The 11,633-nt window shown below is 38.3% G+C and overlaps 1 protein-coding gene and 1 pseudogene across 1 annotated transcript in view; both read left to right on the forward strand.

Annotated features, from left to right (window-relative positions):
• LOC115740139 (TMV resistance protein N-like) overlaps positions 1-11,633 on the forward strand; it is a 206,813-nt gene that overhangs the window by 102,035 nt on the left and 93,145 nt on the right. The gene's annotated exons all lie outside the window — the stretch shown is intronic.
• On the forward strand, positions 406-3,397 carry LOC115728255 (annotated as a pseudogene).

Here is an 11,633-nt window from a genome sequence, read left to right on the forward strand (position 1 = left end):
AAAAATGAAGGACTAAATAAATAGAAGCCATTTCCTCGAAGCCAAATCAATCAATGAGAAAATTTGGCCTTTAAGGAGGATAGTATGATATTACGGTCATAGAAATTAATCCTATGTTGATAGTCAAATCTATTCACAATTCAATTAGTGGCGAAGACACGTCTAGCTAAAGTGACGAATGTCATCTTCCATGAAGAAAAGTTCAAGGTGCAGATTGTCGACACTCCATGTGCGTGAACCGCTCGGTAAAATCCCATATTAAGAATATTCTTTGTTGACCCACGCGACGAGGAAGTCATGCATCTGGGTATCGACGGTATATGGAGAGAGATCAAATGGTGAACAAACTGCTGCAAACAAAATTCCAAATCTTAGGCAATTCATTGGATTGCTCAGTGTTTAACCACTTCCCTTTCCTGATTCTAATGGCTTCTTCTTCTCCTTCTTCCAAGCGTAGAAGGAGCTACGATGTCTTCATGAGTTTCAGAGGGACCGATGTCCGCAATAACTTTCTCGGTCATCTCTACACTGCTCTAGACCAAAGAGGAATCAAAACTTTTATTGACAGCGAAGAACTAAGGAAGGGAGAGCAAATATCACCGGCACTTATGGAGGCGATCGAGGAATCGTGAATCGCTATCGTCGTTTTCTCCGAGGACTACGCCTCATCGCCCTGGTGTTTGGAGGAGCTGACGAAAATCATGGAGTGCAAAGCGCAAAGAGACCTCACGGTTTTCCCCTTGTTTTACAAAGTGGAACCCAGAGAAGTAAGAACACCAGGGCACGGGAAAGGGGAGAGACAGAGTTATGGAGAAGCTATGGCTGCGCATGAGATCAACTTGGGGAAGGATTCAGAGAAAGTAAAGAAATGGAAGAAAGCCCTTTTTGGCGCTGGTAGCTTGTCTGGGTGGCATTTTACTGATGGGTACGTCTACTGCTTCAATTAGTCTAAATCTTCTCATACTTGATCTTCTCTGAGGTTTCGGATCCTATAAAGTTAGGCGTAATTTGCCCCATCTCTCTCTCTCTCTCTCTCTCTCCCTCTCAAGAACACACTCATCAACTCATCAGAAGCTCGCACAGCACAGAGAACACTGAACGGATATGTGCTGCCTATTACACGCTTCAGGACAGTTTTAAAGAGTTCAATTTCAGTGGCATTTTTATGTCTCTCTTGGTTTTGTTTGGTTCTGCAAGTTGTCGAATTTCCCAGATCTGTTAGACATACTCGATTTCCTTTAGCCATCCATTTCCAGTTAATCGTGCTGGTAACTATCACTGGTAACATAGCTAGGACCATATCCTAAGCAGCGTCAAGCATATATTACCAACGGATGAAGTTTTCCTAACAAGGTGTTGATAGCCTCTGCCAGTCTTGATTGCGTCCGCAAAACCTGCTTCTACACGTGGGAGTCCAGTTTCCGCTACGCTCGTGTCAAGTTTCTAGCTTAGTCATCCTTGTCCTTCCCAACGTAGATAAGGATTTAGAACAGAGAGTTCCTCCCAAGAAGTGTCTCTTGAGTCTGCTAAATTTCTTTCTTAACGTCAAATCTAGGCATTTTTGTAAACACTTGAAGCAGTAAAGAGAAAAAGGACTTCTACAGGAGCCAACACTAGGCAATGCTTGACTTTTAGGACTTACCTCATCGGTAATGCAAACTTAGACGTCACGTTGCTAATTTTCATCACAGAAAAATATTAGATGAATGGGTAGGCATTTGGACAATTCAAGGGAAAATGCCCATTCCGGTGAACTTTGTAAAGAGATCAAGACAATGCCGATTAACATTTAGCATATCCAATAATTAACTTGAATTATTAATGTATGCGAAATGGATTGACCCGCAACATTTAGAATATCGTGAAAAAATAGTCTTAGACCCAGGCAGACACAAGGGCATCTTGCTGGTTGCATATTTGAATATCCATCTCCAAATACATTGGGGACAAGATGCTTGCTCAGTGGTTCTTTTTGAATACTTATACATTTCTTTGGACTGCTCTAAAAGTAGTTTGAACTAATTTTTTCTTGACAGATATGAAGCAGGACTTATACAACATATCACACAGGAGATCGTAACTCAATTAGATCGAACGCCCTTAGATGTAGCCAAATATCCAGTTGGGATAGATTCTCGAGTACATGAGCTTAAAAGAATCTTAAGTCTGCGGTCCAAGGAAGCTGTTCGTATGATAGGATTATGGGGACTAGGAGGTGTAGGGAAGACAACCCTTGCTAAGGCCATTTATAACGTTGTCTTTAGAGAGTTTCATGGTTCTAGCTTTTTGGAACGTGTTAGAGAAAGTTCCAAAATTTCCAATGATTTGGTTCCTTTGCAAAAAAAATTGTTATCAGAGATATTCCTGGGGAAAAAATTTACAATTCATAGTGTTGGTGGAGGAAGTCGATTGATTCAAGATAGACTTTGTAAGAAGAAAGTTCTCATTATCCTTGATGACTTCGATGATGAATGTCAGCTAAATGCTTTAGCCGGGAATTGTAAGTGGTTTGGTGAAGGAAGCATGATAATCATCACAACAAGAGATAAGCATCTACTAACTGCTCATGGGGTACACCAGGATCATATGTATGAAGTAAAAGTTCTCAAAAATGGTGAAGCTCTTCAACTTTTTAGAAAGCATGCTTTTCTAGGAAATTGGAAAACAGAAATCAGCAGCAAGTGTGTTGATAAGGTTTTAAATTATGCTGGAGGCCTTCCTTTGGCTCTCGTGGTATTGGGTTCTTCCTTGTGTTGTAGAACAGAATGTGAATGGAAAAGTATCTTGCAGAAACTTTCCAAAATTCCTGACAAAAAAATCAGTGATGTGCTGAAGGTTAGTTATGATGGGTTGGAGGACTATGTAAAGGAGATTTTTCTCGACATTGCATGTTTCTTTAAAGGGCAGAGTACAGAGTATATTAAGTACGTTCTTGACAATTGTGACTTTGACACGACTATTGGGGTGCAAATTCTCATTGAGCGCTCCTTGATTAGGGAAGAGCATCAGACCTTACAGATGCATGACTTAATACAATCAATGGGTATGGATATTGTTCAGAAAAAATTGCATGATGATCCCGAAAAGCGCAGTAGGTTATGGCTTTATGATGATATTCTCAATGTTCTATCAGGAGATACAGTAAGACTTGTCAACACAAAAGAATTCATAATCCATAATTATCTTTGGCTTTGTTTACTCTAATTGCAAGATAACCTTAATTTATTCGAATAAATGTACAGGGAACGGAGGCGATAAAAGCCATAGTTTTGGAGCTACCGAAGCCGGAAGAGATGTATATTGGTCCTAATGCTTTCACGAACATGAAAAAGTTGAGGCTGCTCATCCTACATAATGTACATAATTATTTCCAGGTCCCATTCACCTCCCTAATGAGTTAAGGTGGTTTGAATGGCCTCATTGTGCCTCGATTCCAGAATTCAGAGATGGACCAAAGAAGTTAGTTGGACTTGATCTGCGGAATAGCAAGACCAAAGTAAGGCCGGAACAATTTAAGGTACGCATTTATTTGGTCTCTTTTCGTTACTTATAACCATAAATATTAAATCTGATCGTGTTTGTTAGTGTCCTTAGGAAAGCATCTACAATTTCTATCTGCGTAGTGAAAATTTTAAGTTGTCAAGGCTGTGGTTTAAATATTTTTTAGTCAAGTCCTTGTGTTTATATAAATTGTCCAATCGTGTCTCTCCTATGTCAATTCCAGCCAAATCTAAAAGTACAGGGGCGTGATTAAAAGTGCACGGTGAAAAGTTGTAAAAGACACGGATGAAAAGTAGACTTTTTTGGTACATATACGAAAAATGACAGCCAGTAAGCTAAAATCATCATGACTTTGAGCAGAAAATTGAAACAAAGATTTATTGGTATGTAATCTAACATTTGAATGCTGAATGTGCTTAAGCTATACCGGGAGACCTTTTATTTGATTTTTTTATGTTTTTGATGTATAGTTGATTGCAGTCCAAATGTGTTTTTTAAGGACCCTTTCCGTCATAACTCTTTGGGTGAACAGATACATCATACTTGAGAAATAATATTACTAAATGATCAATGTTATTTTCAAGTCATATTCGACAAATAAATAAAAGTAAAAATAAAAATAAAAAATTCCATCGTCACAAAAAATATGTTACATCATTTGCAAATAAATAAAAATAATTGAACTACCCATCACAGAAAGAAAAGAAATTTATATTTAGAGGGTTTTGTTACGTGACTGCGTATTTTTCAACAATAAATTGGCTCTACACTTGTATCCAAACTACTTGGGGGATCATGCTCGGTGGAGACTAGAAACTGCGCAGTTTTGTTCTAACACGACCACTTTCCTGGCCCTTGGCTATTCCATGGCTTTCCAGTCAACAATTCTGAGGCCCACTTTAGGTCCATCTTGGATTTGTCAGTCCTAGCTACAGCCCACGGCCCATTATATGTCGTTGGACCTAACAAAGAACAGTGGCCTCAAGAACGAAAATCCATCGGCAAGAATCTTGGCCCGTCGATTTATTCATAGGAAAGAAACGGGCAACTGGTCCGTCCAATCAAAACACGTGAAAAAGACTTTACTTATTGACAGTAAGTTACCGGAGAAGTATACTAAAAGTGTCGCAAATTGTTTACGGCGTTTACTGTAATACCAAAAGTTTCAAAACGATTACTTGAATGCCAAAATCGAAAGAAAAAAGAAACTATCATTTAAGTGTCAAATCGGAGAAATTTTTACCCAAATGAAATACGTGACCCTTATATATAAAATTATTATCTGATGTGGTAATTTTTTTTAAAAACTTTGGCCATGTGGACTGCTAAGCTAAATAATTAACAAAAACAATAAATTAAATAAAAAATAAGCTAAAGTTCAAAAAATAAAAAAAATAAAAACATAGCCCTTACCGTCGCCGCCCCACTATGTCGGCAATGGCTAGTGCTCCCACCGACCATAGGCGAGGCCAACCATCTTCTCTTCGTTGCTGGGTGAGTTAAATCTGATCCCCGTATCAAACCAAAACTGCGAAATCTCTCTCTCTCTCTCTCTCTCTCAAAGATCACTCCTCTGCGGATCCCCCCAAGTCGCCCTAGCGAAGAAAAGAAACACAAACCCATCTCAGTGGTTCGGCGTAGGTTCTTCTTTATTGGGCTTCCGACAGTATCTGTTTCGTTTCCCTTCTTCTTTAGGTCTGTATGTGACCTTCGAAACCCAGAAAGATGCAATGCAGAGCCTCTCCTTCTCGATTGATTTTTGGAGCTAAGAAGGGTCCCTTCCTCTTTTTGAATTTTTCTGATTGCTGTGCTTTTACACCGCTGTATTTGTCGATTCCTCCTTTTTGCTTGCTCCGACGACCGATCCTCCCTCTGCCTTTCGCTGTGGCTGGACGAGACCTTGCCCGCCGTCGGCAGGGCAGCGGTGGCAGGGAGGGCTTGCACAGCCCTCGCTGCCTGAAGCTAGGCCCCCTTTTTTATTTTTTATTTTTAGATTATTTTTCTGTTTAATTTATTTTTTTAAAATTTTTAATTAATTTTTATGTTAAAGTCCACGTGGAAGTCTACGTTGACTTCCAGCGAGCCACGCCGGCTTAGATAATAATAATAAAAGTTCACATAACATTTTCGGCAAGCATATCGGAATTGGCACTTAATTGATCGTTTTTTTTAAAAAATATGGTAGTTAAGTAAGTGACGTACACAACTTGTGGTCCTTGTAGTGCACTTCTCTCGTAAAGTTACCAATGATGGCGAAAATTTATTGAGTATAAATCCTTGATTAGTGATATTAATTTGGCGAGGCTTTCGGATATAAAATCTGTTCAAGAAGATACATGTTTTTGGGCATTGTTCAGAGCCCATTATGGGAGACCAAAACCTTAAGTCTTACTCATTTTGTACTCTAATGTTTCATGATTTTATGTATGGATTTCAATACCGTCACACCTAGATTTTCATATTAGGTTTGTCATTCTTCACGCCATATCCATCTTTCAGTCATTTGCCATGCGTGCTGACATGTATGCATTTTATGAGAATATTAATGCTAACGGCATGTATATTTTGGGTCAGGGATATTAATTTTAGATTTTTGTGAAATTGAAACTAGTTTGGGATAAATGTACTATGGGGGAGAAGTGTCAAAAAAGTCCTAAACCTATTACATTAGTGCCAATTCAGTCCTAAACCTTTTGCATTGGTGCCAATTAAGTCCTAAACCTTTTATTGGTGCTAATTTAGTCATAAGCCTTTTGTATTGTTGGCAATTTAGTCCTAAATCTTTTATATTTATACCAATTGAGTTAATTCGGCCAATTTTGATTGAAAATCGCTGACGTAGACATCGATTGTCCTACATGGCACGGCTAGCGCTAACTTGAACATTTTTTAATATTATTTTAATATTTTAAATGATTTTTTAAGAATTTTTTGATTTTTTTGTAATTATTTTTAAAAATTATTTAAAATATAAAAAAATTAAGAAAATCCACGTTAGCGCCAACCGTGTCACATAAAATAATTGACGTCTATGCCAGTGATTTCAAATCAAAATTGACCGAATTAACTCAATTGACATAAATGCAAAATTTTTAGGACTAAATTGGCACTATTGTAAAAGGTTTAGGACTAAATTGTCATTAATAAAAAGTTTAAGACTTAATTGGTTCCAATGCAAAAGGTTTAGGACTGAATTGGCACAAAAAAAAAAGGTTTAGAACTGAATTGACACTAATGCAATAGGTTTAAGACTTTTTTTGTGCTTTTCCCGTACTATGGAGTACCAATTTTGGGATTTTAATGGTAGTAATCTTTTCTTTCTTTCTTTTTTTAATCAGAGAATAAACCTACATGATAAGGTTTGGATCATCATTAAATAAAATTTCATGCAAGTTCTAGCTGCTGACGAGGGTTTTTATTTTCTTACAATTTTCTGCACAAATGATATTGGTCTTACGAAAAAGTCGTGTCATATCAGAATTTTCAATAATAAACAAATGTAGCCTGAAGCATCTTACATTTTTTTCAATGAGAGTAACTTTAACATTTCGGTAAGCCGCATAAAAAAATATTGGTAAGTTAATGAAATAGTCAGTAATTTAAAATTATCTAGTAACTGTAGGTACTTTCTTTAAAGTGTTGGTAACTTACCAATACATTGTCAACTAAACAAGCTTCCAGTCAAAATTTTTATTGGCAATGAAATTTGACAGTAACCGTCTTTCGCCTTTCCCCATTACGGAGCAGTGTTCCAATTTTTGCACTATGGAACAACAAAATTGTCCCTATGTATTTTATTAAAATCTTAAGGATAAATTATTTCCCCGTGGACATATAGAAGCAGTGACTTGTTCACCGCAGTTCTGCGATAATGTTTATAAAGTTGTGATGTGTGAAAATTTTTGTATCTATACGTTCCAAGTTGATTTCATAGTTCTTGCAGGACTTTAAAAAATTGAAGTTCATTAACTTCAGTGAATGCCAGTCGCTGGTTTGTATGCCGAACCTCGGTTATACTCCAAACCTCGAGGAATTGGATCTCAGTGGGTGCAATAACTTGGAGCATGCTCATAAATCAGTTGCATATCACGGCAAGTTACAGCTATTGAATTTAAGTGGGTGCTCTAAACTTCATCTCCCCGATGTGCTCCAGCCCAAGAATCTTCAACGTCTCATTCTTTCTAATTGCTCAAAATTGCAAAGATTCCCTAATGATCTGGACAAAGCCAAACGCTTGCGAGAACTTGACTTATAAGGGACGTCAATTGAGGAACTTCCTACATCCATAGAAAGTCTTGTCTCTTTGGAAAGAATGGACTTAACAAAATGCAAGAAATTGGCAGTCCTTCCGTCTAGCATTTATAGGTTGCGAAATCTTCGATCGCTGTTCCTTGAAGGTTGCTCAAAACTGATCAAGTTTCCAAAGGAGGAGGAGGATTTGAGTGATCCCCATATAAAGACAGGATTTCCTATGTTAGATATGTTAGATCTTTCGAATTGCAATCTATCAGAATTAGAGTTCTTGGAGAATCCTTCGTGTTTTCAATCCTTAGTATTTTTGGAAATGTAGGGAAACAAATTTACTAAACTTCCTACGAGCAGGCAACTATATAAATTGAGTAGCTTGGATGTCAGATATTGTGAACAGCTTCAAGAGATCCTCGAGATTCCGAGCCAATTAAATTATCTGAGGGCAGATGGTTGCAAATCTCTGAGTAAAATTCCTTCCTTCATGGGTCACTATTGCACTATCGACTTGAGTATGTGTCAGGAACTGGTCCGTAATGGGTTCTCCATAAATGATTTGTTCAAGCTTGAGGTTAGACTATCTCTCTCTCTCTCTCTCTCATTAATATGGAGTCGTCTACATGTTGGTTGCACCCATTGTTGGCATATTGCCAGAGGTTGAAAATCCTGGATTGGTGGGCTAATTTAGAAAAACAAACATGTAAAGAGTGATTCTATGTGTATATGTAGTGGAGGTGGCCATGAGACCACGCAAAGGATATTCTTTTTTCTTATAAAACTCTAGTTCACTGTGGAATTACAAGGATCACAGCATGAAAAACTTCAACAATACTTGTTCATCCAATTGCAAAATCTTCAACAATGCATATCCTGTTTCCATCAATTTAGTACAAAATTCTTTGTAATGCTATTGCTAAAAGCAGCTAAACTCTATGACTACCCACTAAACGCACTAAAACTCTCTTTTTAGGTGCCAATACACTATCTAACACTCTACTTCTACGACAGCGCTTTTGTACCAAATCTCCTTCGAATGTTCATCTACCTGGAGGAGAGATGCCTGAGTGGTTGGTCCCTAATAATGAGAGTCATATATCTTTCATGGCTTCAAAGGACTTGTTTGAGAAATTCATAGGATTAGCTTTTTGTGTTGTATTTCGAGGAAACGAAGGACAAATGCTTAAAATGGAGGCTCAAACATCTGTTAATGGAAAATTTAAAGGGGCATTCGGTTTCCATTACCAAGTGAATTCGGATCATGTGCAACTTTGTTGTTCTAACTATTGGGGGGGAATGGACGATTTTGGCTCAAATGACTGGAGTCATTTCCAGTTAATCATTAGAGCATCGCGTCATGTTATTGTGAAGAAGTGTGGATTCCGACTAATATTTGAGCCGCTAGAGAACGATTTGGAGATTTTGCTTCAGCATAATTAATCCGTTGCTGGATCCAGCTTTACTCTACATGGTTCGAGAAGACGATAGTCCAACGAGTGCAATGGAAGAAAGTTCAAATGCAACAGAAGATTTACTAGACAGCACAGAGGAAAATAGTTCAAGTAATTTAGTACCCGAAGGGTCGAACAAGGCTGACTTCTCACTTCAGGTCTCTCTCTCTCCCTCTCTCTCTCCGTGTGTATGTGTGCGCGATTGATAGGGAGTCTATGTTGGGTGCACTGGGTGTTTGTATAATGCAAAAACTGAAAATGCTAGATAAACAAACTAATATATGTTGATTCTTTACCTGTATGTAATAGAGTTGGTGGGTGGAGCATGAAGATGACCAAACAAACGCCGAAGGCAACAGTTCAAATGAAAGAGAAGGCCTACAAGATTGCCAAACGAGCACAGAGGAAGATAGTTCAAGCAAATTAGTTCACTCAGAATCAAACATGGCTGACTTCTCAATTGAGGTCTCTCTCTCTCTCTCTCTCTCTCCATGCGCGCGCGTTCGTGTGTTGTTAAGGAGTGTATGTTGGGCCTTGGACGCACTGTGTTCGTAGAATGCAAAACCTGAAAATTCTATTCAAACATATAAATCTAACATGTGATTCTGCCAGTATATTTAATAGGAGTGGCTACAGCACCTGCAAGGGAATGATTTCTTTTGCAATGAGTAATTTAAGCAAGGATCAATGCATCTAATTATTGTAGAGCACCAGCTTAGGTCGAATTACAAGGAATATGCTCAAATCAAGCTCTTCTACTTGAATTAATTACAAACTTGGGTATTTCTAACAACTTAATCATTTAACAGAAGTATCGATATTCCCTAATTAATGGTCATTACCGAAATGTTCGCCCTGGAGGAGAGATGCCGGAGGAGTTCGTCCCGGTTGAAGACTGTTCCATATGTTTCATGACTTCACAAGACTTGTATGACAAGATCCTCGGATTGGCTCTCTGTATTGTTTTCAGTGTAGAAGATGGAATAAAGGAAATATCTTTCGACATCTTGCCGCATGTTAACGGCCAAAGGCGGAACGTGCTATCGGGAACTCTCGGTTCATTTGATTCAGATCACACTTGGATTCAGTACGTCGGATCAAATGTGCTGTGGGGAGTGTTGGAGGGAGGAGTTGATTTTGGTGATTTTGGCAAGAATTATTTACGATTTAGCCTTAGTCTTAAAGTATCAGGTGGAACCATGAAGAAGTTGGGATATGTGATAAGATGCATGCAACTAGAGAATGATCTAAAGATTGCGCTTGAAGACAATCAATTAGTGAATTTAGCTTCACTCTGTGAAGATTCTCAGGATCGTGCAGATTTAGAGATAGACACACGTTTTCGGTCGCCGCATCATCAAAGAGAGTACCGTCGCAAATGTCACCTACATATGGAGGAACTGGAAGCCAGTGATAGTGAAACAGGAAGAGGCGAGTGAAGTAGGGTAGCTTACCTGCATCTTTTTATTGTGGTCAAGTTTCGTTGGATAGTGTTAAAATATGTCTCGAGTTTGAGCTTGCGAATTAAACCCGACTAAAGATAAAGTTGAATACTTATGGACGCTTGTCGTAGAAATCATATTTCTTTTTGGTATTACCAAGTCTCGATCAAGAACGGAAGTTATTCCGTGTTGAAGTCTGTTGCGATATTCATGGGTGGGGTCCAGAGATTTGTTGGACTTCGACCATGAAAAAGAACAAGAAGAGGAAAGTCAGTTAGAGAAAGAAATCTTTTAAATGTAATTGGATAATACAAATATTATCTCTTCTTGTGAAAGTCACGTTCAGAGGAAAAGTCAATATGGACATTATATATATGTGTTTCCTGTTGAAGTCGGAGGTCACGTCTTGAACGAGGTCTTGAAGAAGCGTTGTTCGTCGAGTGCTTGGCAAGGGTTTATCTTCGTTGGTTTTGTTCGCGGAATTACATCAAGAATTCAAGTGTCGAAGCCGATTAAATCTTGAAGTTAGATTTGTGTAATTCTTTTGCGAGATTGAGAGATTATTTCGTTAGGAATTGAGGGCTAAACACTGTGTGCGTTTTTGAATGTAATTAGGGCTGGGAAACATTGAGAGTGTTTGAGTTACTCGAGTTTGGTCTGTAACCTTTGTGTATCGTTCGTTCTATAGTGGAATTCGTTGCTGCTCTCCTCGTGGATGTAGCTCTCTACGACCGAACCACGTACATTTGGTATCCGATTTATTTTCTTGTTTTGTCTATTTTATCGTTTGATCGCTTGTTCCGCGCAACAGATAGCTTGGTCACCGCTTCCGAGGGAAGGGAACTTCTTCATTTTGTTATTATTATGGTGTGTGTAGAAGGGAACTACTTCTTTCTTATTTTTATTATTATGGAGTTTTAATGTACTGGCTTTTCATTGACGTACTGGTCATGAGTCCATCAAGAGAAATCATCGTACATGAATATTTAAACTC

Source organism: Rhodamnia argentea, chromosome 1 (genome assembly GCF_020921035.1).
Source record: "Rhodamnia argentea isolate NSW1041297 chromosome 1, ASM2092103v1, whole genome shotgun sequence".
NCBI lineage: Eukaryota > Viridiplantae > Streptophyta > Magnoliopsida > Myrtales > Myrtaceae > Rhodamnia > Rhodamnia argentea.